This window comes from Scylla paramamosain, chromosome 5 (genome assembly GCF_035594125.1).
Source record: "Scylla paramamosain isolate STU-SP2022 chromosome 5, ASM3559412v1, whole genome shotgun sequence".
Classification (NCBI taxonomy): domain Eukaryota; kingdom Metazoa; phylum Arthropoda; class Malacostraca; order Decapoda; family Portunidae; genus Scylla; species Scylla paramamosain.
The window spans coordinates 21,280,809-21,307,555 of NC_087155.1; the positions used below are offsets into that span (position 1 = coordinate 21,280,809).

General features: G+C 48.3%; 1 long non-coding RNA gene across 1 annotated transcript in view; it reads left to right on the forward strand.

The window, feature by feature from the left end:
• Nucleotides 1-26,747, forward strand: part of LOC135100332 (uncharacterized) — a 128,931-nt gene that overhangs the window by 24,852 nt on the left and 77,332 nt on the right. The window contains exon 2 of the long non-coding RNA XR_010268611.1: nt 7,866-7,920. This is a non-coding gene — a long non-coding RNA (uncharacterized LOC135100332). The remainder of the gene's footprint in view (nt 1-7,865; nt 7,921-26,747) is intronic.

Consider the following 26,747-nt stretch of genomic DNA (forward strand, 5'->3'; position numbering starts at 1 on the left):
GGGAGATTAAAGTAATTGTTAACTTTTAGGTGTTGGTGAAATCTAGAAAATGCCAAGGAATATTTAAGGAATTTCCTGCAATTAGAGTTACCATTATAATTGTTACGTTTATGGGCAATAGTAATTATGAGCTTCTCGTAATCTGTATATTTATCGATGTTACTGCAGTCTTATTTTTATGCTTTACCCATAATAGAAATATTATTGAAGCAGGGTATGGCTGAATATAATTTATTATCGTTAGAGTTTTTACATTAAATCGGCCGTCGTGAGTGTGAGCCTTTCCTTGATAATATCTAAGCACAATAATCTCGGTGCAATTTTATATTTCTTATGATTTACCCGCCTGAGCATTGTACTTGAAACAGAGCATGACTGCTTATAATTTTAATTGTCAAGAGATTCACTTTCCCAAAGGTTTTATCGCGTGTTTTTCCAGCTATTCCTGCAGGCTGTTGGCGTCCTTCGCTGTAGATGAAGAAAATAGATAAAAATGTATAGCAGAGTGGCCGCCACGTTCCGCTGTCAGACCCGTAAGGTGAAGATTATTTATTATTTTGTGTGTGTGTACGCGGAGCCGTGTCTTACCTCCCTATCATGCATATCTTGTCGCGACCTCAGACTCGCTGTATTTGATTTTTACCTTGAGTTTGTTTTAGGTGAGCTGTAATATTTCCTCGCGCGTACGAACATTTTTGTTGAATCTGATATTTTTGTGCGTTTATTCTAGTGAAGTGTAAAGACTTGCACTCATATCTGTCTTAAATGTTGAGATATTTTAAACGTTAAATTTTTGTGGCCCTTGCGTAACAATATTTTGCTCTCCAATTCTCTGAGGTTGGCAGACACTTTGGTAATCCATGTCTGAAGGAGTTTTTAAAATGTGAAATTGAACTTGGAACGTTTTAAGCTTGCCAAGTGGAGGTACACGGGAAGCTTAACACTGCAACGAAGTGAGAAAAGGAACATGATAGATAATGAGAGAGAATGAGGATGGAAGGATAAAAAGAGAGTACGGAGCAGTAAGATGAAGACGATAAGGCACGACAAGGACAAAGTTGATATATAAGAAAGGCAAAGAGTGTCACCCAACACTTGTTTACTTCGGTGCCAGTATCCTGTTTCTACTTTCATTCTCTTTAGTTGAAGGCGGTGTTGGTATCGTCGCCTTTTATTATTATTACTTTTTTCTTGTCGTGTATAGTAATTCGGCTTAAATATTCACACATTTTCATCTTTGAATTTTTTTTTATGGTAGCGAGGTGTCAATATTTTATTTTTTCTAGATTTTCTTTTATTTTTTTTACATTTGTCTGTTTATTCATACGTCTATCTACATTTTACTTTTACTTTTACGTTTGAGTTCTTTAGTATATTCTATTTCGTTTACTTACCTATTTTGTAAACTAGTTTCTATTTATAATTTTTTTTCTCTCTCTCGGCCTTGTGGTGGCGGTTAGTTTAATGCAGGTTTGCTGTTTTCACATTTTGTTTTGTGGCGGCGGTCACGCCAGGCAGCAGAGGCAGGCAGTGGGCAGAGGGTAGTGTGGTGTGCGCCGTAACGAAGCCTGTGATAGGGAAACACGACACCGCTCTGTCTGCTTGCATGCCTGCCGGGGGTGTGTGCCCCTCCCCACCCACGGCAGCAGGGGAGGGTGGATAAAAGGAGGCACAAGGAGAGGAGGGTGTGGAGGAAAGGGGTTAGGAGGTGGAGGAGGAAGGAAGAGGAGGAGCCGGCAAGCCACTCCCCGTGAGGTCACCCCACCAGTATACTTACGTTCACTTCTCCCCACTCCACTCCTTCCTACTCTTCTCCTCCCCACCTTGACTCCTCTTCCTCCCTCCAGCTCTCCCCCTCTCCCCCTCTTCCTCTGTTGCCTCCCCCTCTTCCTCTCCCTTCATCCCTTCATCCATCCCTTCCAGCCACTTGTCAAGGTGTGTGTGTGTGTGTGTGTGTGTGTGTGTGTGTGTGTGTGTGTTGGACGCCTATTCCTTTGTTTACTGATTAACATTCGCGAGCAGTTCCTGGTGACTGTATCATGTGTTTCGCTGCTCTTGATCCTGCTCATTTTGGTGGGCCGGGCAGAGCTGCGGCCTCGTCATGTCACACGTGCGTCAGGCGGGTGTCATGTTTCGTGCGCGTGGGCGGCTCCTGCTTTTTTTTTTCTCCCCTCCATATTGTTGCTTGTTTTGAAAAGCAAGCCAATTTCACTTTTGACTCCTATTTGTTTTTGTTTGTTTATTGGCTTGTTTACTTCCCTGGTTACATATATCACTTGTCCATTCATTGGTTTATTTTGTTTGTATTTTTGTGTACTTGCCATAATGTATTTAAAAGTATTTATTCATTTGTATCTGCTTGTATATTCAACTATATATATATTGTATTTAAATTTCGTGTACTCCCCTGGATATATACATGTTTTTGTTTATTTATATATATTTTTACGTGGTCAGAAACTCGATATCTTTAATAGCCATCAGGCAGACACCACACCACACGTGCCATGACTCATACAAGGACAACGCCAATAGCCAGCATAGCCCAGAACACTTGGCCTTTTACCCTATAAAGTGCGCATAGATTAGAGTCAAGTCAAGTCTGGACTGCACAAAAACACGGCGTCTGACTCGTACACGAAGCAAGTGACGCAAAACTCGACATCCTTGCTTATGTTGACTGAGATGACACTGAAACCTTCGAATTTTGTCCCGTGTCGTCCCAGCGTCGTGTGTTCCCAGAGCCGTGTATGAAAATGTATGTAAAAGATGATTAATTTATGATTACCAAGTGCTGTGTTTATGGCCAATTACACCCTAATGTATCGCCATCAATCAGCCGCCGACAAGCCTAACCACCACCCGTAAATTTCTCGCTGCGCTGATAGAGATGGAGATAGAGGATGGTGAGGAGGAGGAGGGATAGGTTAGGAGGAGGAGGAGGAGAAGGAGGAGGAGGGAAAGATGGAAGAAGACGTGACCCCTTCCCACTCCCTCTCTCCCTTCCTATAACTTCCATGCCCTCCTACCCTCTTCCCCTGCCTTTGCCTCACTCCCTTCCTCTCCTTATGCCCTGACACCCCGGCGACAGCTTCCCCGTCTCGCACACACGCCTCACACACACGCCCTGTCACGCCGCCTCACAGATGGGTTGACGCATCCCCGCCCACCCACCCATGTGTCTTTTTAACGCTGTATACCAGGCCATATATCAGGGTGGTCTCTCTCTCTCTCTCTCTCTCTCTCTCTCTCTCTCTCTCTCTCTCTCTCTCTCTCTCTCTCTCTCTCTCTCTCTCTCTCTCTCTCTCTCACTACCATAAGTTACCACACACCCTCACAACCCACGCATATCATCACATCCACATTCTATCCAGCACCTCACTTGGTTTTCTTTTATTCAAACACGCTGAATGCACTGTCACCACCACCACCACCACCACCACCACCGCCGCCGCCTCCGCCGCCGCCGCCGCCGCCACTATCACTGCTACACCCATTCACGTCCTCTCCTTCACTTACATGTTCTTTACAAGTACGAGTACACACCTTTCCACTTTTAAAATACTGTCCACACCTTGACACTTCCACCATCACCACCATCACTGCCATGACCACCACCACCACCATCACCGTCACCATCATCACGTCACCTTCTTTCCTCGCCCACCCACTTAGTACACGTCTCCGGCTTGCGTCACCCGTCACTGTTAGCCTTCCCTCACACGCTGTCTCGCCCTACACGGAGTTTGTTTATGTTTAGATGAGCCTTGTTGGAGCTCACCACCAGCACGTCACCACCACACTGCTTGAATAAAATATGACGTGTAGTGCACAACACGCCCACCCTCACTCATGCACTTCACCACTCCTTCACTACACGCCACTCTGCCTTGAACTATCGCCTTCATTATTAACACTATTATTTCCACGAGCTGCCTCTTCTAGTATCATCACTACCGTCACCGCTACGAAGTCAATGCCTGCTCTAAAATTGCGTTTCTTGTATCATTCTTCGGCATCAATCAGTACCATCAGTACCATCAATTACCACCAGCGTCATCACCGTCTCTTAACATCAACAGTAGCAGTAGCACCACCACCACCACCACCACCACCACCACTGACCACGACAACGCAGCAACAACAAACAGTAGCTAGATTAATCTCGTCCCCGACAAGTGTTGGCCGTGTTCCCAAGACACACACACACACACACACACACACACACACACACACACACAACCTTCCCAGGTCTTCGCGTGGCCTCGCCTCAACAGTTTCACGCCCTCACGCCTGCGGCCTCGTTCACCCTCCTCGGACTGGTTTTTAGGGGCTGACCTCTCGACCTCCAGGCAGATAGCGGCGCATCACCACGAGGCGTCCTGGTAAAACACCCGCTGCTCGCATGCCCTCCACGCTTATCTCACACACCACCCACGCCCTGCCCACGCCCGTGCCGCGACATCTTCTTTTGCTTCAGTAGTTATTTAGGAACACGGATGCGCCTGCTCTGCCAGTCAGCCTGACAGATGCTTGGAAGGCCTGTGTGGTGGTCGCTGTGGTGGGCTGGTCACGCTAAGCACGGAGTCTTGGCCTCTTTTGTGGTCTTGTCGCTGTCAGGTCTGTGAGAAATGATGAACAAGGAAGTGCTTCGTTTCAGATCTATGTGTTTCGTAACCTCTCAGGGCTCTACTCCTTAGGGAGAGACTCAGTCCATTTTGAAGGCAATTAACTCTCTAAAACGTGTAAATGCTTACTCTGAACTAGATGGCTCGTCCACTTAAGATTTATCTTCCTGAAGTGAGCCATAATCATAAAAAAATGCATAAAGATTTACCAACGATGAAGATGTAAAGTGTTCATCCCTCCTGACCTCAGCCCGGAACTAATAAAACAAGATGTAGCAAGACAACTTTCGTGGAGGCCGTTAAGAGACTCGCAATGTAGATTTTAGTACACCTAACTCATCCCAAGGTTTCCTACCATATCTCACACTAAGTACGCGATATACTTGGTCTTCTTATGAGGTCGTAATGGCAAGTGGAGTGTTGTTGTAAGGACGGCAGGTGAGTGAGTTGCTCAGGGGCGGGAGTGTGATCGCCAAATAGAACGCAATGGCAACGAGGTGAGCGTGCAGCATGTCAATGGGAGATAGTATGTATGAGGCAATGAGGCGCCACTGGGGCATAACCTGAGTCGCCCATAGTAGGCAGCAATATCTTAGGAGCCTTGGAGGCACTGAGGGAGACGTGGCAGGGAGGGACAGGAGAGTGTGTGTGTGTGTGTGTGTGTGTGTGTGTGTGTGTGTGTGTGTGTGTGTTTGTGTGTGTGTGTCAGGGGGGGCGTAAGGGACGGGATGGGGAACTTTCAGTTGATCCCCTGTGTAGTTTTATCAAGGACGGGATACGGCGTTAGTTCACCAATAGCAGCTAATTGACGTCGTGGCCCACCAATGACTGATGGCGGCCGATGCGTATCTCTCTCTCGCACCACCGACCACCACCCTTGCTCCTACCCCGACCTCTTCCTCCTCCTCCTCCTCCTCCTCCGCCTCTCCGAAATAATTATCTCCCTGGATGACACGGAGTTGGGCCGCGGCGGAGGCGGATCTTATAATTAGGATTTATGCCACGGTGGGTTTGCTGCTACAAGGATAAATTCTCGCCGCCCTTTCCGCACCTGCCCGATTATGATCTTCGGCGTTGACGGGACGGCTCAGGTGTGCTGGCCGCCCCTCCTCCCTCCTCCCTCCCCTCCTCTCTCCCCTTCCCTCCCCTTTCCTTCCCTTCCCTTCATCCATCCATCCATCCCTCACTCGCTCCCTCTTTATCTTGCCCGTCTCTCACTCAATCTCTCCGTCACTCACCACTGTTTCTCGTCTTCCCTTGATACGTGTGTGCTGTTTTCGTTGCCGTCCTTCTGTCTCCTCCTCCTCCTCCTCCTCCTCCTCCCCATCTCCCTCTTTCTTCTCTTTCTCCTCTTCTCTGCTCCTTCTCTACTCCACCTTTTACATCCTCCTACTAAATCCTTCCATTATATCAAAATTGTAGTCTTTCTCCATCTACCCTCCCTCCTCCCCGTCCTCCTCCTCCGTCTCCTCTCCTCCTCCACTCGTCACGGTTCTTCCTCTTGCCGTCTCCTTTTACCCCAACCTCTCCATCTTGTCTCTTCCCTCACAACCATCATTCTCACCCGTTGCTCACCGATCAACCTACCCTCCAGATCCCATACAACTACCCTCCCTCCATTCCTCAACCCCTCCATCTCATACTTAAGCCCCCCTCCCTCTGTCTCTCTCTCCCAACGTCCCTCCGTCCCTCCACGCCGCCGTCGCACAACACTTCACACATCTGAGTGACGTTAAGTTTATGTACAGCCTCCCCGGCCATCCTTCAGGGCCGGGAATATACACGAAAACACCACCGGCGTGTAATTTTTTCTTTATGACCGAGAATGAAATACCGGCTGGACGGAGGAGCCTTTCGTGTTGTATGGAAATTCCTGGTCACTGCGGCGATAAGGGACCGAGTTTGAGAGAGAGAGAGACAGAGAGAGAGAGAGAGAGAGAGAGAGAGAGAGAGAGAGAGAGAGAGAGAGAGAGAGAGAGAGAGATTAACATGATTTATGTGCACTCGGGCATAACACCGCTCTAAAAGTCGTATAAAGTTTCTCTCTGACACACACACACACACACACACACACACACACACACACACACACACACACACACACACACACACACACAGGTGAACGCACGCGACCTAAGTAAGGCATTAGCAAGGAGGAAAGCGAGAGGAAATATGTCATTGATAGGAATTACATCCATTATTCGGTGATATAAATCTTGCGGGCGGCGCGCGAACCAGTGGTGTGTGACGCGACGCTTGCCGGCCGACCCGTGTGCGATAAGTGCTAAATTTGCTTTATTTATCACCCCAGTGTTCTGCCCCAGGTGGCGGCTGGGCGGGGGAAGCTTCGGCGTATGCATAAAAACGACGCCAAACTGTAGGAAGGTTGGCGGGGTCTGTTACAGCGTAGTTTCTTGCCTGATGTCATGTCTCACACGCTTTTTTACTTTCATGGGGTGTGCTGTGTGCTGTTATTCTCTCTCTCTCTCTCTCTCTCTCTCTCTCTCTCTCTCTCTCTCTCTCTCTCTCTCTCTCTCTCTCTCTCTCTCTCTCTCTCTCTCTCTCTCTCACTTTTTATACTTACCACGGATTTTCCTTCATTTTATCCTTTTTTCTCATCCACATTCTTCCATCCATCTCAGTGTTATCCGTACCCTCTCCTCCTTTACCATTTTCCCAATTTCTCTCTCTCCCAGCATCAATTCTTCTGCCTTTCCTTCACGCCCAGCATCCTCCCTCTTCGCGTTTTTCATAAGACAGGCGGTGCTTTTGAATACAAACATAATTCTTATTCTTATGTCGTGTTCGATTCGTATAGAGGGAAGAATTCTGGAGACAATGAAGAACACTGAGGATCGTGGTGGCTGTGGTGGTGGTGGTGGTGGTGGTGGTGGTGGTGGTAAGGCTTGTTCTCCACTAAATGTGCTTGTTGATTTTCGTGGAGTTCATTAAGAGTTTGGGGTGTAATTCATAGGTCGTGTGTGTCTGTATGTTATCCTCTGTGTTAGGGAATTTGAGATACTGCTGGTAAATGTTCTGGAAGGATGTGTGTCAAGTCTGGATCAGATTTTTTGTTGTTGTTGGAATCCTGAAAAATGTGACTTGTGTTCTACTTTGGTGGTCATTAAAGTATCTGTCTACTTATCAATTAATCTATCTCATTATTTATCAGTCTATCTCTATATCAATCCATCTATCTATGTATATAATACCTTGATATTCTTTTATCTATTGCAGAACAGACCAATACTGCAATACCACCACCACCAGCACACCCACTCATCCATGGGTTGTAAGTATTAAGCAAGTCTTTTTTACGTAAATTCCCATCAATAATCATGTGTTGCAGAAAGTTCCCGTAGCGTGCTTGTCTAATTAATACAGGTAATATGGGACGTCTACACAGGTGAGGCGAGGGTGGCTGGTTTACCTGTCTACCTCCCCTTAACTGGTTTTACGCACGTGCAGAGTTACAAAGAGGTGGTAAAAGGTGGCGCTGGTTGTGTACCTGCGGAGAAACAGACGACTTTGTACCGCCTGGTGAGAGTTTTGATGGGTAGTCGTACGTACAGGTCGTAGTACAAGTCTATGTCAACTTTTTATACGCTGTACTTACATCCCATAACTAGTATGTGGTCTGCCGGTGGTGACGGGAATATTAGTACCTGCTATTCCATTCTCTACCTTATTCCCCGCTGCAATCATAATAACGAAACCTGTGCAAATGTAAAAGCGAATGGACGGAGTAACTATTTTTTTATTTACACACCTATAAGGGGATATGACGAGAGCTTCAGAGCAAATAGAAAAAATATATAAGCCTTGCCAAATGTCTCTCCATAAAGGGCTGAGAGAGGATGGGCTGTGTGTTCTCAGGTGGACAGTTGGTGGAGAGATAAAAGTGGCGTCGGTGGTCGTGAGTCTGTATGTGTTTAGCGCGAGACTCGTGGTTATGAAGAAGAAAGCAGCAATAAAGGAAACAGTTTGGTAGTGTAGTGGCGACCGGGACTTATTTAGCAGTGTGGGTAAATATCAGTCAAGTCATGTGTTAGCACCACACACACACACACACACACACACACACACACACACACACACACACACACACACACGTCAGCACCCTCGGCCTGGCCTGTACACACACGCATCTCGCTACACAAACAGCTTATTAGCGCACCGCTGAATACTAAGTGTTAGTTATGCTAATGGCCTTTGATGGACGTCGTCAGGCCGGCGTCACACATTACCGCCACGGCTTATGAATGGCCCAGCGGGGTGCGTGCGTGGCCGGGGTGTAGGCGTGTGTGCGTTTGTACGTGCTTGCGTGCTCGTATGTATGTGTACATGTACTTACTTAACGGTCCTAGTGTTTTCATGATTAGCAGTGTGTGTGTGTGTGTGTGTGTGTGTGTGTGTGTGTGTGTGTGTGTTTTATTGGGAGTGTTTACAGCAAGGTAATTACACGCCCCACTTGGCAACACGTTCCCGGCACATGCAGGCTCCCCGCGGCCACATTACCGCGCCTCGCCACGCACGCAAGCACAAACCCGCGCGGCGTTGCCTTCCTTCGCAGCTCGTAACACTCAGGGTGCAGTGTATTTCCACCAAGGAACCTCTTATTTGCCCCGTCTTGGCGGGCATGTTTGTGCTTGCGGACGCGTGGCAACCATTTGTAAATCCGACTCCTTGCCAGGGACATGAATGAATCTGTCTATTAATTCCTTCACTTATGAGCAGCAGCGAATGTCTCCCAGTGGGGATTCCTGCGTGCTGGGGGACCGGCCGCTGCTACACGTCTTGTCCGCTTCTTAAAGTGTGTGTATGAAGGAACATTGAACGGTGGTTACATTGTGAGGGGGGGGGGGAGGCGTGGTGAGTTAGAGGAGTGGTCAAGTGGTGATAAAGGATGTAATGTGAGGAAGATGGGAGTGTAGTGTGATAGTGATGTGCTGGTGGTGAGATAGTGGCGTGGTAGTGGTGTGTGAGGAACAAGAGATGGTGCTGTGCTCGTATACCACGTCGAATGGCTTGGTTTGTGGTGTGTTGTGGGAAGGAAGAGTGTAGATCGCGGCGGGGGTGCGAGAGGGCGCGGGAGGAAGGAACCTGTTAATGCGCCTGAGACACGAGTGCATTTGACGCAAGAATTTGGCGACATGAACACCAGACCAGTGACCGGTTTGCCCCGACCTTCCTGATTCGCTTTCTCGTCTCACTTCCCGTTTGTTGCTCCCTTTCTGTGAGTCATCTCTTATTTATTTCTACTTTTATGACCATTCTGAAGTTGTTGTTTTTTATTTTTTTATGAATGGTTAGCTTTTCTCTTCGTTAAATATCTTTTTCTTTAATTTCGATTTCATTTATATCCTACTTATGCTGATAAAAAGTAGTGATTCATTATTCATTCTCCTATTTCTTTTTCTTTTTTTTTTATTTATGTAGGATTATATTCGTTCTTTTTCTATAATACAAAATTCTTTAACATGATGGAGTCGCGCCCTTCAGTCAACACAAAACAAGTCCGAGGCAGGAGGGGGCGTCGCGACAAGGAGCTACGCCCCCGCCCGCCACGCGCCAACACCTCTGTACCTCCACGGCTAATGAGAGACACGATTCACTCGTCTTATCTTCATTTGTCTCCTTCACCTTTCACTGGCAGGGCGGGAACTTTTCGGGCTTGATGAGCGTTGAGTCTTAATGAGTTTGGAAATATTGTCATTTAGCTAAGGATTCTGTGTTGTGTTGTTTTTCTTTTCTTGGTGTGCTGTCTCTTCACTCTATTTCATTGTCTTATTATATACATTATTTGCATCTATTTGTGTTCCTCTTCCTGTTCCTTTGTATTGTCCCTTGTATTTCTTTGTGAATTCGGTTTTCTTTTCATTATTTTACTATCCTCAGTGTCTTTACTCATCATCATCTTCCTGTCTTATATACGTTGTTTCCATTGACTTGTATGACATGGGCAGAGTATCCTTGTATTCTTGTATAAGTGTATTAAATTTTTACCTCCATTACCTCTGTACCCTCGGCTGCAGCATGGCGTGAGCAATAATAGAAGCACAAGGTCATCACTGTACGCCTCAGGGCTGCATGCCGGTCATAGCAAGTCATTTTCTTACAGTTTCTGGGTTATCGTAATAAATTCCTACCAAGTGGTATTTTGTCGAGTGTTCGTATTACCTGAAGTGGCGATGTTGGCGGCGGCGGCGGCGGTGGTGGTGGTCGTGTCGGTGCAGGCAGCGGTAATGGCATACCTGGTTGGATTTCATTATTGCCACTCGAAACTCTAGTATCGCACTTGATTACCATATTATTACTGTGGCGGGGTAATGTAGTAATTCTGCATCGCACTTTGTCCTCTTCCGTACCCTTCTGTTTCCATTTTTTGTCAGAGGAACGAAACATAAGCTACATGATTACACTGTATATTGTAACGACTGCCTGCACGCAATGTTTTCATTCTTTTCTACTATTTTTTTTCTTAGCTCCCTTCATCTCTCTTTCTGTCCCAAGCAAAATTTTGTGTCGTACAAATGGTTTTAAATTTGCCTGGTCATCGCGGCCACCATTAGCTTGCTAAGTAATTGTGTTTTCCTCGTTTTCTCTCGTTCAACAGGTGTAATTTTGTTTATATGACTTCACGGCCAAATTGGTGGTCCTGTGTGGGAGAGTCGCCGAATTAAAGGTGCGGAGAGCCAGAGAACCGGTGTCTGCCTTGCCTCCCCTCGCCTCGCTCAGTGTGGAGGGTCGTGTTTTCCTGCAGTGCTGTTATAAGTGTTTTGGTGCATTTCCAGACTTTTATGACTTAAAATTGTGCTTTATTATCTATTATCTTGTCCAAGCCTCCTTTGTCTCCTGCTTTCCTCTCTCTCTTTCTCCCCCTCACTTTTCATCCTCCTCATGCAGTGTGTCTGGTATTTTCGTTGTCAGCTCCTTCTTTCTCGTCTTCCTCATTCCTTTTCCTGTTCTGGGTCTTTACGTTCTTGTTCTTTTCCTCGTACTGCCTGTCATCGCCCTCTTCACCTCCTTCTACTGGTATTTCTCCTCCCTCCTCCTCCTCCCCCTCCTCCTCCTCCTCCTTCACGGTGATGAGTGACGCTCGTAATATCATCATGCCTGCCCCCTCCGCTCTTAAGGACATTCTCACGCCATTTCCACGCCTTGTCATCACTCAGCCTCCTCTTCGTCGCCCTTGTCCTCCACGTCCTCATACGCCATCCCTCTCTTTTCTATTTCTTTGGCTAGTCCATCGTCATCCTCTTCCTCTTCTCTTCCCATTTAATTTTCTACAGTTTTCATTTCTTCTTTCTCCTTTTTTTTTATATTTTTGTTCTTCTATTTCATCTGTCTTCTCCATTCCCCTTCTCTCTTCCATCCCCTTCTTCGTCTTTCTTCTCCTTCCCCTCCATCTTCCTTTTCCGCACCTCTTCCATCTTTCTCTTTCCCACCTCTTCCATCTCTCTCTTCCTCCCCTCCTCCATCTCACCCACCACTTTGTAAGGCAATGCAATTTCTGTTACATACTTGCTGCTCTCTCTATGTTCTTCTTCCTCCTCCTCCTCCTCCTCTTTTAAATTCTCTCGCTTTCTCTCCTCTCAGTCACCTACCCCTCCTTACTTTTCTCCCTCACCCCTCCACGTTATAAGCCAATGAACCTTTTCTTTCTTGTTCTACCCATGTTCTTTCGTTCTTCCCTCCCGTCCCCTTCCTCCTCCTCTTGCTGTTGTTCCTCCTCTGACTCCTCCTCCCTCTCATCTTTACATTTAAGTGCTCCCGCCGTCCCGCTGCCGCAAACATGTGTCCGGGACTTGTTTTTGACGCGAATGGATCTTGCTCGATGGCTCGGCGTCGTGCTGGGCAAGTCTTCGTCGCCTCGGGTGTTCGCCTTCATACCATCTCATGTCTTATTCCCATTTATGGCAAAAAAAGAAAACGCGGGGAAAAAGTGGCAGAACACGACAAAGCATGGTAGAGAGGAGGGGAGGAGGAGTAGGAGTTGGAGGAGGTAGAGCAGGAGGAAGAGCAGGAGTTTATGGTCAATAAGTATGCAAATCTGTAAGGCAACATGCTACCACCCGACTTGAGACACATAACACCCGACCTGAAGTGTAACAGAGAGAGAGAGAGAGAGAGAGAGAGAGAGAGAGAGAGAGAGAGAGAGAGAGAGAGAGAGAGAGAGAGAGAGAGAGAGAGAGAGAGAGAGAGATTCAGATTATTGTCTTACCGAGCTGCTTTTGTATTAAGTGCCACCTAAAAGTGCCATCAACGCCACTTACTTCCATGCTGCCAGCGTTGTGTCATGAGGCGGTGGGGTGGCACTGGGATGGCACTGGGATGAAGGATCGAGAGTGAGAGAGGCTGGGTGTTGGTTGGAAGGACGGGAGGAGGTTATGTCAGGATGGAGTGTGGCTGGTTGTGAACTTGAAGGCATCAGACAGAATAAAAAAGGCATCCAATTTTGCTTTGAGGCAGAAATATGATGTAAGAATATTATAATTATGTTTAGAGAAAAATGCTAAGCGAGTATGTGATGGAGAAGGAAGAGTGGAAGAAGGGGTAGAGGGGAAGAAAGGGCAGTGAATGTGTGTGTGTGTGTGTGTGTGTGTGTGTGTGTGTGTGTGTGTGTTTCAGACGATAGATGCTGTTTAGTTTCACCATCATCATCACCATCACAACACAAAGGAAGAAAAAACGACGAACAAACAGCAACATACTTATGCTTGCCACCACCACCACCACCACCACCACCACCACCACTAGACGTCCCTCTTGCTCCAGGTGCACAAGACACTGTCAGTTAGCGCCTCTCAAAAATTCCGCCGCGCACACTGACGAAGATTAGAGGAATTCCACAAAAAGTAAAAAATATGGGTAAAGAATCAACAGTAAACACGTAAATAAGCATGACTTTTCAACTTCCCTTTCTGGATGACTCGTTAAGATGCTGCCCAAGAAAGTACCTTGACGGGGGGAAGCGTGGGGGAGAGGGACGGGAGGTGGTGGTGGTGGTGGTGGTGGTTTACCGTGGAATGTTTGCCTAAAATTTTCAACACCCTCTTGTGTCTCGGGGGTGTACAGGTGTCCGTCGCCGCAGTCCAGGTGGGATGTAGGGGTTTATTTGCTCAGTGTATCCGCAGAACCTTGATTTACACTCCCTCCTTCCCTTGACTTGACTCCTCTTCGTCTGTCTTCCTCTTCCTTCCACGTTCATAGTCAAGTCTTCCTTACATGGTCCATATGCCTTCTATTACCAGTTATTATTCTCCTTTTATATTCTTCCTTTCATCTTCTTTCCTTCTTTCATTGTCCTTTGTTTGTTCAGTTCTCTTCCTCATTTTCCTGTATCAATAGCCAGTCGCCCTAACAAAACCCATTCAGTATCTCTTTATGCCAAATTGTTATTCTTTTTGAATTATTCCTCTCGCCTTTTCCTTTTCATTACTCGCGTCTCCTTTTCTCCTATCTTTTTTTCCCCTTCCTTAATTTAATATTTGTATCAGTTACTCCCGTGTGAACAATCTATCCATACATTGTACATATTCATTCTTTTGTTCTTTTCATTACCATCTTCCTCTTATTGTTCAATCATCATCATCATCATCATCATCATCATCATCATCATCATCATAATTTCGCACCAGACAGCAGCATCAAAATAATTTTCGAGGAATGTTATCGAGAGAGAAAGAGAGACAATTATTATTCAAACATAATCGCAAGGATTTTCAGTTACCAAATGTGATTTACTCAAGAGATTTCGTTTAGTGTGTGTGTGTGTGTGTGTGTGTGTGTGTGTGTGTGTGTGTGTGTGGGCGTGTGGAGAGGTGGTCCACGCCCTCTACCTCGCCCTCGCCCGCCCGCACGAGTTGAGTCCGCGGCGGCGCATTGGAGTGGGTCGTGTTGATGTTTGGTCCGCGGGTCACGGCTGGCGGGGCGGGCAGGCGTGTGGCGGCATCCTAATGGACGTATTACCGCTAAACGTCCCTTTATGCCCGCTATTCATCCCTCAATGGACGTGGGAGGTCCTATACAGTACACACCGCCGCCCTCTCACTCCCCGATCCTCCCTGGCACACGATCCTTGCACCTGCACCTTCTATTGCCCGCCGGGATTGGCAAGTGTCCCCCGCGCCTCGTCCCGTCGCCTGTCACTCACGGGTGCGCGTCCTAAGTCAACACTTTATATCTTTTTCATGTCGGCATAAAACTTGTAACTCTCCCGCGCTGGCTCCTGGGTCCCGCGATGCTGATGGCGAGAAAGACGCCTTACTCGGGGAGATGAAGGGAGGAGGGGCTGGGAAGAGGCAGGGGAAGCTTTGCCTGATTAGCTTTTATAGGAGTCACCGCCGCCCCGCCCTAACCTGGCCCCCCGCGGCGCAGGTACGCGTTGTGACTCTTCATAAAGCCTGATTATCACCTGTGTGTACACCCCGTGGCTACCCGTGCTGGGAGCCGCCGCAGACACTGCCGCGCCCCCCGCTCAGCGCCTCCCGCCGCCAAGCGAAACGCTCCCCATTAAACTTTGTCCGTCTAAGATAGGACGAAGAGGGAGAGAAGAGGATGCAGGAGAGGAAGGAAGAGAAGAGGATGCAGAAGAGGAAGGAAGAGAAGAGGAGGAGGATTGGAAGAGTTGCAAATGGTGGGAGTGGAAGGGCTTGGTGGACCACATATAAGCCGCTTTGTTATTATAAATTCTGCCGCAGCCTTCAGGTTGATTAGCCATGAAGGGCCTTTGATATGCTGATTACCTCCGCCTCGCTGTGCTGACGCGGCGCTGCGGACGAACCCCGAACGTTCACCGCTTGTCACACGGGTTGTTAAACGTTTGCCAAGGCTTTGTGGGGAACGTTTACCTGGCCATCGCTTACCTTGTGTCTCGGGGAGGCTGGCGAGGGGCGGCGGGCGTCCCTCATGCTGATGGACGCGCCGCACCGACAGTCTGGCTTGGTGTTATATACTGAGGAGGCTCCTGGCGGGAGCTGTTTGTACATCAATACCTATTACTGTGTGTTGAGAGAGAGAGAGAGAGAGAGAGAGAGAGAGAGAGAGAGAGAGAGAGAGAGTGAGAGTGTGCGTGTGTGTCTCTATGGATATCTCAGGCAGGAGAGGCGGCGCGGTGCATGGGTGCGATGCGTGACTCCTCTGTGTTTCGCCGCCAATACTGAAGCAAATTACCCGCGTCCCGGTGACCAAAATCAGAGTGAGAGAGATCTTACCCGATAATCTTACAAATCGGTAAATGGCCGTGGCGTCTCGCGTGAGGGTGGGCACCATATGGTTGTGTGGTGGTGGTGCGCTGTGGATAGTAAGGGCGATGCAAGGTGAATGAGTGAATGAGCTTCGAGTATGAGATGGAGGCAGTGGTGGTGATGGTGGTGGTAATGATGTGCGTTTGAGGATGTTATTACGTGTGTGTGTGTGTGTGTGTGTGTGTGTGTGTGAGCGCATGGATCGGGTTACGTGAGAGAGAGAGAGAGAGAGAGAGAGAGAGAGAGAGAGAGAGAGAGAGAGAGAGAGAGAGAGAGAGAGAGAGAGAGAGAGAGAGAGAGAGAGAATTCTGTCCGACAAAACCTTGGCGGTACCTGGAAAATAACAAAGCAAACTGGAAAGGCTGGAATATAACTTGCCTGAGACAAAACAATTTCCTGGCGAGGCGAGACGCGTTTTCTTAATCTCTGAAATTGAAGTTGTCCTTTTGATAATGGGTTTGTGTGTGTGTTCGTGTGTCTCGGTGTCTGTCTGCTTGTCTGTCTGTTTGCTTGCCTGTCTCTGTCTAACTGTATTAATTTTTGTCTGTCTGTCTTTATTTATTTTTTTCTCTACCTGCCTGTTTGAGTGTTTGTGAGAGACAGTATTTGCAGATACGTCGATTACGCTCTCTCTCTCTCTCTCTCTCTCTCTCTCTCTCTCTCTCTCTCTCTCTCTCTCTCTCTCTCTCTCTCTCTCTCTCTCTCCATAAGGCATCACCATCCACTGACTCACACACCATGTTTTTTTCTTTTCTTCCTAACAGCACCTAAATTTCGTTTCGCTGCTCCACTTTGCACCGCACGATCCACTTACCATTCCCGTCCACCTGAACACATGGATCGTGATTTACGAGGAAAGTTAATTAAAAAGGAAAGATTGTTGCTCCACTTTTCAATTTTGGTTTCCATTACGTGTATACGACCACTGTTTCTTTTTTCCCCTCTGTCGCTTCTCTTCTTGGTAACTGTAAAAACATGTCAAGAGTTGATTTTCTGAACACTAATCTCTCTCTTTTCCTACGTCCATTAACTGTCTTCTCTTTCACTTTCTTTCTTTACTGCTCTCCCTCCTTACTTCCTTCCATCCCCCCTCTTCCACCTACCTTTTATTCCCAATTTTTCATCCTTCCTTCCCTCTTCCCTCTTCTCCTTCTACAGTTTCTTCTTCCTTTCTGCCTTCCTTCCTTCCTTCCTTCCGTCCTTCCTTCCTTCCCTGCATTTGTTTTCCTCTTACTTACCCTCTTTCCTTCCATCCGTTCCTCTTCCTATCGTTCCTCCTTTTTGTCTTTCCTCTTCTCCCTCTCCTTCGTATTATTCATATTATTCTTCCCTCTTTCCATGACTTCATACTTCTTCCCTCTTTTCATGTCTCCATCATTCCGTCCATCCTTCCTTCCCTTCCTCTTCCTCCTCCCCTTCCTCTTCCTCTCCATCTCTCAGCCTCCAGGGTTCTCCATCTCCTGGCTGGCGTGAGACAGCCCTCGCCTCTCTCTATCAACAACACCAGTCGTTTCTCACACACTAAATTGCTATTCTTTCAGATTGTTTGGTTAGATCCTCGTCTCTCTCTCTCTCTCTCTCTCTCTCTCTCTCTCTCTCTCTCTCTCTCTCTCTCTCTCTCTCTCTCTCTCTCTCTCTCTCTCTCTCTCTCATATCATTGCCCCTTTGGCAGTCTTTCTATTCTTCTTCCTTATCTTCACTATCTTTAATCCTTCTTCATTCCACTCGCCTCCTTCTTCCTCCCACTTAACCTCTCGTCACCTCTACCAACCCTTCCTTCCAGCCCTCCATTCTCTCTCTCTCTCTCTCTCTCTCTCTCTCTCTCTCTCTCTCTCTCTCTCTCTCTCTCTCTCTCTCTCTCTCTCATGCAGTTCACTCTTCACGACTCAAAGTTTCCTCCCCCACACGCCCTGAGATCCTCCATCAGGCCGGCACCTCCTTCGGGAAGACTTAGTACCCAGGCACGGAATTAATTTCAGTCGGGATCCCATTGCGCGTCGCACATCAACATGGCCTCGCTGTACCTACACGCAGATTGCACACCCTCGCGCGGGCCACTTCTCGAGCCGCGGTATTTATGAGGAGGCATTATGCTGGCGTTGGTGATGGAGGCTGGGTAATATCGGCCACACCCGCTATCTTCATCTTAAATCTATATGATCAGGCCAGATGCTCCTAGAAAGCACCCTATATTTCACTGGCCTGATAAAATCTCTGGCTCTTTTTTTATTCCTTCTTCCTCCGATAGTGTGGTCGAGACCCTCCGGTGTCATTACACGTCTCGGCGCAAAAAACGCCACTCCATCCTCACGTGAACTGGAGAAGAGGCCCCGAGGAGAGAGATGAACCCACTGCACCGAGGGAGATCAGAGGGGATGGGAGGGGCCTACCTAAGCCCCCGAGGAACCTTGACCAGTACAAGAGGAGCTGGAAAGAAACAATAGGAATCTCTGACCGTGAAAATTGAATCTTGTGGAAGCGAGAAAGCCTCGTCAAGACCAAAAGGAAACTAAAGAGCTAAGATAAATGATTTTTGAGTCCAGGAAAATTTTCAGGATGCGCGAAACTTAAGTAAAGCTTGGCTCATGAGTTACTGGAGGGGATGAGATTGATAGAAATAAGGCGTCTACCAGTTCTCTTTGGTTTACTATGGATTAATTACGAGGAGGTAAAGCAGCTCATAATTATGATAACAAAACTTACCCCTTTATCCAAGCATTCCGTCCACTACCTCTGCACCGCTGTCCGCCAGCCGTACGCGGTCTCTCGTGCCACGCCGCAGTGAAGCTAAGATGGAGCCAAACCCAATCAGCTCGCCCCAGGTGCTGCCGCTCCCCCTACGCCCCCGCCACCGGCCCTCCGACACCTGTGCACTCGTAAAGAAACGAAGAGATAAAGAGGAAAAGAGGGATGGGCGAGGGAGGAAAAGATAAGACGTTCGTGTGGCTGTTGTTGTTGCATGTTAGTTAAGAGGAGCTGGTGGTGGTGGTGGTGGTGGGATTATGTTTAGTAGTGTTGTTGTTGATGGCGATGATGGTGGTGGTGGTGGTGGTGGTGGTCATGTTGGTTGTAGTGTTTGTGGGTCTGTGGTAGTAGTGGTGGTGATAGTTGTTGTGGTTGGGAGTGAAATAATGATGGTGGTTGTTAGGGTGTTGCAAGCCAGTACGGTGGTGGTGGATGTGAGTGGTGTTGATGGTGATTGTGGTGTTAGCAAGAGAGAATTGGTGTTGTTACTGGTGATGGGTCGAATGAGAACAATGGTGGTGGTAGTGATGGTACTTGTGGTGCAAACTAGTGGTGGTGATGGCATTAGTAGCTGTAGTAATAGCAGTAAAGGTAGCAATGAATACTATACTAACGGTGATGTGTGATGTGGATGGTGGTGTTAGTAAAGTAGTAATGTTAGTAGTGGCTGCATTAGTAGCAATGAATGGTGAGAGTGATGGTGGTCATAATGATGATAATGGTGAGTTTTGGTGGTGGTGGGGGTGGAGGTTTGAGTGTAGTAGTAATGGTGGTAGTAATGGTAGTGGTGATGGTGGTGAGGCTTAACCCTGGCTGTAGGCGTGCTGCTCCTCCACGCCCACCACCAGTCGTCTTCACGCCCCATCTCCCGCCTTCACCTCCCGCGGCTCGCCTCTCCCCGCCCACGCCCCTCCCCTTCTACGCCTCCACTTATTTTCTTCACCGCCCGATTTTCGCGTGGACGAATAGCTCCATTTTTATTTTTTTCTGTTGATGAGAACTAACAATGTGGTCAGTGTTAATAGGAATAATGGTAATGATGATGACAGTGATGATAATAGTAATAATGATAATAGTAATAATATCAGTAATGGTAATAAAGTATGCTGTTAATAATTTTCTTCTACTACCACTGCTACTACCACTACTACTACCACCACCACCATCACCACCACTAATACTACTACTACACCGCATCTAATCACGTATACGCAAGCATCCAACATAATACCTGCAATCATCAGAGTTTCATTAATACAACTCATCCACCACCTTGTCAACAGATACATATCACATGAGCAACTAATCCAATAAGCGACGTAATGAAGCGATTATTGTTCAGAATAACCAAGCACCAGAGCGCCCCATCACCAGCGGCGGGTCTTGAAGGGAGCGACTGATACTTGTCATGAGAAACCTCCGTCCTATGAGACATTTTGACCCAGCGCTGTCTTGCTTTACGCGTCTTTTTTGCCCTTAAAGGAAAGCAGACGGGCATTCTTTCAACGTGTTCAGGAATGCTGTGCTGGTGGTTGCGGCGGCGCTGCGAGGAAGGGAGGAGTAGATACAGTAGGAGGAGAAAGGCGGAGCAGGACGAGGAGTAGGAGGAGGAGGAGGAGGAGGAGGAGGAGGAGGAGGAGGAGGAGGAGGAGGAGGAGGAGGCGAAGAAACAGCTTGTCAGAGGATGAAATGATGATGATAAGAACCATTAAAGTAACATTTGGCGTGATGTGGATCGGGGCGGAGAGGGATGATGGGAGGAGGAGGAGGAGGAGGAGGAGGAGGAGGAGGGAGGAGGAGGAGGGGGAGGAGGGGGAGGAGGAGGAGAGCGTGAAATTTCCATACGCCGACTGGTATAATTGTACGGCGCTGTCTTCATCATTGTTATCTACGACTATACGTGTTATTATCCGAGTATTGTTTCCATTATTCTTATCGTGCGAGAGTGCAGGCCAGATAATAGCATCCGTGTGTGTGTGTGTGTGTGTGTGTGTGTGTGTGTGTGTGTGTACGTCCGCCCTTCCGTAGAGTACTCGTCTCAGTTGAAATTAGTTTACATTTCACGCCACACACACACACACACACACACACACACACACACACACACACACACACACACACACACACACAAATGAGCCATGGAGTGGAAATAATTGCTTAAATGAGTAAATTAATGAAAATAGTTGGAATTATCTTTGAAGACAAGAGGCCCCGCCCTGCCCCACTGCCCCCTCCAAGCAGGTGGCCGCGGCTCCTTGCTAATGACCTCACGGCGCGGTGTAGCTATTCTGGGACATATGTAAGAGAGAGAGAGAGAGAGAGAGAGAGAGAGAGAGAGAGAGAGAGAGAGAGAGAGAGGAGAGAGAGAGAGAGAGTCGAGTGGGGAAGTTGGTAGCAAATAGACAAATAAAAAAGCCAGAACAAAAACAGAGAGGGAGCTGAAATAAAAATGGAAGGGAAGAGAAAAGAGAGAGAGAGAGAGAGAGAGAGAGAGAGAGAGAGAGAGAGAGAGAGAGAGAGAGAGAGAGAGAGAGAGAGAGAGAGAGAGAGAGAGAGAGAGGAGGTGTGTGTGTGTATGTAAACTTTAGAAAGTCGAGAGTATAAAGAATAATTTACACGTGAATGAAAGTCTGAAATGAATAAAAAGTTCTTCGTAAATAAAAAGTTCTTCGTAAATAAAAGACATAAAACTAACAAAGCCATGTAAGAGGACGAGGCAAAGGCAAGAAAAGGATAAAAACATCGTGTCAGAAATCCATAAAGCATAAACACGGAGGTTCCTGGTCCCGGGAAGGCGATAAGCACCGTGGAAAGCTGGCCAGAAGAGCATTTGATCCTCCTGCCGAGTCAATAGCCATCAATTTTACGACGCCACTTAAGAAACAGAGGAAGGCGGAGGAAATAGAATTAAATGACTCTTTCACTTTACAACCCCCATCTCTTGCAGCCTCCGCAACTTTCGCTCCCTTGCAAGCCTCGTTCATGCTGATAGCGCTGCCTTCAACATTTATCGCCGCGCTCTATACTAGTTCTCCATGCTGAAACGTTTCTCTCTCCTTTTTTCTCTATATCTACTTCTCTATTCATTTTTAGCTCGGTTTTATCTATGTACTTTCCTTATTTTCCATGTTTCTCTCCTAGTCTTTGTCTTTGCTCTCTACGACTCGTCATTCTCACGGCAATAGTTACTGGATGTACCGCCTTGCCTTCATGTCACCTCATTGCCCGCAATCTTCCCGCCACCCCTTCCAGTCAGAGCACAACACTCACCCTCTCAACCACAAGCCACCTCACCTATTGGCCCTCACCTATTGTCCTCAACCCTTCTATAACCTTTTCCTGCTATTTGCTTGTCTCTAACTGCAATATATTTTCCCTTTGTACTTTGCTCTCTTTTATGTATTTTTTCGATTGTTGTGTAAGCGTTCATCTCTCACCCTCTTTTTCCTTCTTCCTCCTCTTCCTCCTCCTCTATGCTTCCATCTATGTTATCCCACTTCTATATCTACCACTAGTATATTAGATGGCATAGCCTCCACACAAACCTGTTTACGAACTAACACGTCTGCTGCGGTTTGTTCTTCGTATGTGTCCCTCCTCTTACTTCTCGATCCCCTCCACCTCCTCCACCTCCTTTCAATGCCCCCAGCCTCGCCAGTGGTCCTTTACAAGTGGTCGCATTTGTGTGTTGAGTTACGAGAGCTTCTGTGCTTGCCCGCCTCCTTGTCGCTTGTGTGGCGTGCGTGCCTTGCCGCGGGCTGGGGTGGTGATGGTGGTGGTGGTGGTGGTGGTGGGGTTTTCTTGCTTTTTTGCCGGCCTTGCTCATTGCTCGTGTGATTGGAGGGTTTTGGCTGTCGTTTTTATGCCAGCTGTTGGTTTTCTTTGCTTTGAGCTGTCTATCTACATTGGTCTTGGTGGTGGGTGGTGGTGGTGGTGGTAATGGTGGTGGTGGTAGCGTTTTTCTTTCCGCGTTGATTGTTGGTTCGCTGGCTCTGTGAGTGTTGCCTTGCTTCAGGTGGCTGCTTTGGTGGTGGTGATGGTGGTGGTGGTGGTGGTGGTGGTGGTGGTGGTAGTAGTAGTAGTGGTGGTAGTGGTTGTGGTGATAAAGGTAGTAGTACTTGCGGATAGTGGTGGTGGAAATTGTGATGATGGTGATGAGACTAGTAGTGCGTGGTGGTGTGGATGATGATGAGGGTAGTAGTAGTGGTGACAATGATGGTGATAGTAGTAGTGGTGGTGATGGTGATGTAATTAGTAGTAATAGTTGTAGTAGTAAAAGTGGTGATAATGATGATGAGAGACCAGTAGTGGTGATGGCGGTGATGGGAGATGGTGATGGTAATCGTGTCCATGGCGAGGTATTCGTGTCAGTGTGATGGTGGTGGTGGTGGTGGTGGTTGCCTTGCCTTGGGTGGTGGCGGGTGATGGCTGTGGTTGTTTGCATGCTTATCAGTTCTGTAGTTCATGTTCTTTTGATTTCACTATTTCATCGATCACTGGTGAGATTATATATCGTCTGTAGTTTCTTTAGTCATTATGCTCTATTAATTTTCAGAGGCCTCTTAATTTGCAAGGTGAGTGTGTTGAGGAGAGGAGGAGGTGGTGGTGGTGGTGGTGGTGGTGGTGGTTGAGATAAAAGTCTGAGTAGATTCAAAGGACGGGAAAAGAGTATATTCAGTGATGAGAGAGGAGAGAGAGAAATGGGGAATAGGAGAGGTGGCTGGTTAATAGCACTAGATGATCGTAGGTTTAATAAATGGGACAAGGAGAGTGGAGCGAATAGGATAATTAGTGTAAAAAACCAAAAGATTGAGAAAATGTTATAAGAAAAGATGCAGGAAAGCGGAGGCTGGAAGGATAAAAAGAGGAGAAGAAATACTTGTAGAAGTCGCAGGAGGAATAGGAGGAGGAAAACAGAAGGATGAAAAGGAAATAATAGGATGCGGATAAAGAGGAAGGTGGTGAGGCTGGCAGATGAAGGGGAGGGTGGGAGGGAGGGAGGGAGGGAGGGGGGGAAGGATGGCCAGGGGGAAAGGGAGGGAGGGAGGAGGCAGCGTTATCAGGGTGATCAGGCCAGGAGGGCGGCGAGGGTCCGTTGAGGCACCGCCCAGCCTCTCTTGGTATTAGATGCTCTCCGCCGCCACCAGCACATCACCGCTGCCGCCGCCGCTGTTGTGTTTCGCGTGTCGCTCCCGCGGCCGTGAGAGGGTCTCCGCACCTCGCTGCCTTATGACTCAGGGGCAGCCTTAATGGCGCCGCAATAATTACTTGTGAAGCAGCTAACGAGGATCGGAGGCGCATAATGGTGTGTGGTGGTGGTGGTGGTGGTAGTGTGGTGGGAGCCCCTCGCCCCCGCCCCACCGCGCTGACCTTGCCTCCGCCCGCCGCCGCGCCACAAAAAGCTGTTTTTCGGAGGCGATTCAAATGCGCCTTTTTTTTTTTCCTCTTTTTGCTGTTGGCCCGACGATATCACATCGACTGCTGATTATCGGCGAGGGGGTTCGACTCTGGCTTGATGCCTTTTGTCAGGTGATTTGTCTTGGAGCCGGCGGGTGCGTGGCCTCGAGGAGGGGTGGTCCACTGCAGGGCCACACCACCTCGCGCTGCTGAAGGGGAGGGGCCACACAATCTCTGTGGGAGGGAGTGGCCGCAGTACCTCTGCGGGAGGGAGGGGAAGCAGGGAGGGGCCACAGTACCAATGTTTGAGAGAAGTGCCCCAGGTGTGGCTCAGGTTAGAACCGCTGCGGCTACGTATGCAAGAGGGAGGAAGGCACGCAGAGGGAGGGAGGGAGGGAGGGAATGGAGGGTTCGTGGGGGCCGCTGCACCTCCTAAATCACCCCACTCAAGGGCGGGCGTCGTGCGGTGTGATGGCGAGCCAAGCACCGCTTAAGTGTGCTCGGGGGAGGCAGAAAAATGCACACAATAGCGACCACAGCTTCTTTTATGAGGAAGCTCACCTCCTGGACCAACAACGAATCATGGAAAATAATAACTGCAGGAAAGGACAAGACCGGCCACCCAAGCGACATCATTCCCTTCCGTATTAGGGCCGCGGACGCCACCTATGACGAAGCGTCCGGGAATAATCCGGAGATTTTCGCCAAAGAGTCCTAACGAGACGGCTCGGCGGCTCTCGACACGTTGGGTGCACCTCTTTCCCGTTTTCTGTGAATCATGGTGTAGATTGGCCACACTCCCCGCACCCGCGCCGCCACCTGGCCAGAGGAAGTCCTGCTACCACCCGAGGCAACGCCGGGAGTGACGAGGTGCGGACCCTCTCTTGCTGTCCACCCCAATGGACTTGACTTTGCTTAGCAGTCACCTGCATTGCGACTCCTTTCCTAGTTTTTCCTCCCCAATTCTTCTTCCTCTTTTCTCTTACCTGCCTCTTCTATTCTCCCTCCTTCCCTACTTTTCTATCCTTCTCTTGTTCCCTGCTTCCTCCATCTTCCTTATTTTCCCTGCCCTAATGTACGTTTGCTCTTCTACTTTTCTTTTCTTACTCTCCTTTACTCTTCCCTCTCCAAATCACCCATCTTAACATTTCCTTCCCAGGTCTTTTTTCTCCTACTCGTCTTCCTTGAATTCTTCTTCCTTGTTCTTCTTACCTTTTTTCCTTAGCTCCATTTGCTCCTCTTGTCTTCTTTTTTTTTTCTCTCCCTTGCCTCTTCATTGAATTCCTCTTACCTTCCTGTTTTCCTAATCTTCACCCTGTTGTTTTCTCTCGTCTTCTTACTAAGATCCCCTCCTTTTCTTCATTCTTTTCTTTCTATTCTATTTCAGTTCACTCTTCTTCGTTATTGGCCTTCCAGTCCTGCTTTCTTTCGTCCCTTCCTTCCTTCACTTCCTTCCTTCCTTTCTTCCTTCCTTCCTTCCTTCCTTCCTTCCTTCCTCTCGTCTCTCCCCTTCCCGCCTCCCTCCCTGTTCACCCCGCGGTTTGGTGTGCTCAGCTGGTCCACGCTCCGAGGCCAGGTCGCGGCGCACTTAGGGAGCATGTGCCATCTTGTTAATACAGCGCTTGTCAACACCTGGAGGCAACGTATGTCATAGAGGAGGAAGAGGAAGAGGAGGAGGAGGAGGAGGAGGAGGAGGAGGAGGAGGAGGAGGAGGAGGAGGAGGAGGAGGAGGAGGAGGAGGAGGAGGGGGGAGAACGAATAGAAAAAGAAAAATGAGGTGAGTAGTAGGAAGAGGAGAACGACGAGGGGAAAAAAAGAGGAAGAAGAGGAGGAGTAGGAGGAGGAAAAAGTAGTATCAGGATTTTATTATTTGTTCCATGCACTCCACCCTCCTGACGATCCGAAATTCTTCTCCTCGCCCTGGGTTGAAATTAGCTTTCCATATTTCAAGCCAGGAGGAGAGGAGGAGGAGGAGGAGCAGCAGAAGGAGGGGGGAGGATATGGAAGGAAAATGAAGAAGTGAAAGTGAAGTAGGAAAACAAAGAGATGAAAAAGGAAGATAAGGAGTTTTGTGTTGAGATTAGTTTTTCATTTTCAACCCAACGTGAGGAAATGGAAGACAATGATTAAGAGTGAGAGGAGAAAGTGAAATAGAAGGGATGAAGAGGTGAAAGAGGAGGAGGAGGAGGAGACCCGTGTAATAAGCCTTAATGCATTGTTCCTGTTGATGCCCACTTTCTCGCATGGCACTCAGGGCTGGTGAGGGAAGGCCGTGACGCATGGCTTTGTCGTGAGGCAAGGCGGAGGGCGGAGAGTTCTCTCGGGGCGCGTGGGCGTGACAAAACTGCACGGCTGAGACAACCGGGGGGGGGGGGGGGGGGCTTAATGGCTCTATAAGATTATTAGGCACCACTAAGGACCCCCTTTTGTGGAGCCTTTATACCACTCAATGGCGAGAGTGTACGAGTGGCGTGGCTTGTTGTGGTGTGACCTACACGAGCCTTACTGAGGAGGGCTGAGTGAGGCGCGCATCTTCCAACTCACGCCAGTTAGCTCTGCCACCTGCGACCACCACCATCACATCCTCCGCCATCACCACCACCACCATCTTCATTAATGCTACCACCCACCACCACCACCCACCACCATCTCCCGCTGTCCGGCCCTGATAACTGTTCCGCCCACCACCGTCAGACGCGGCCCACGCCCTTCTTAATGCTGCTGGGCC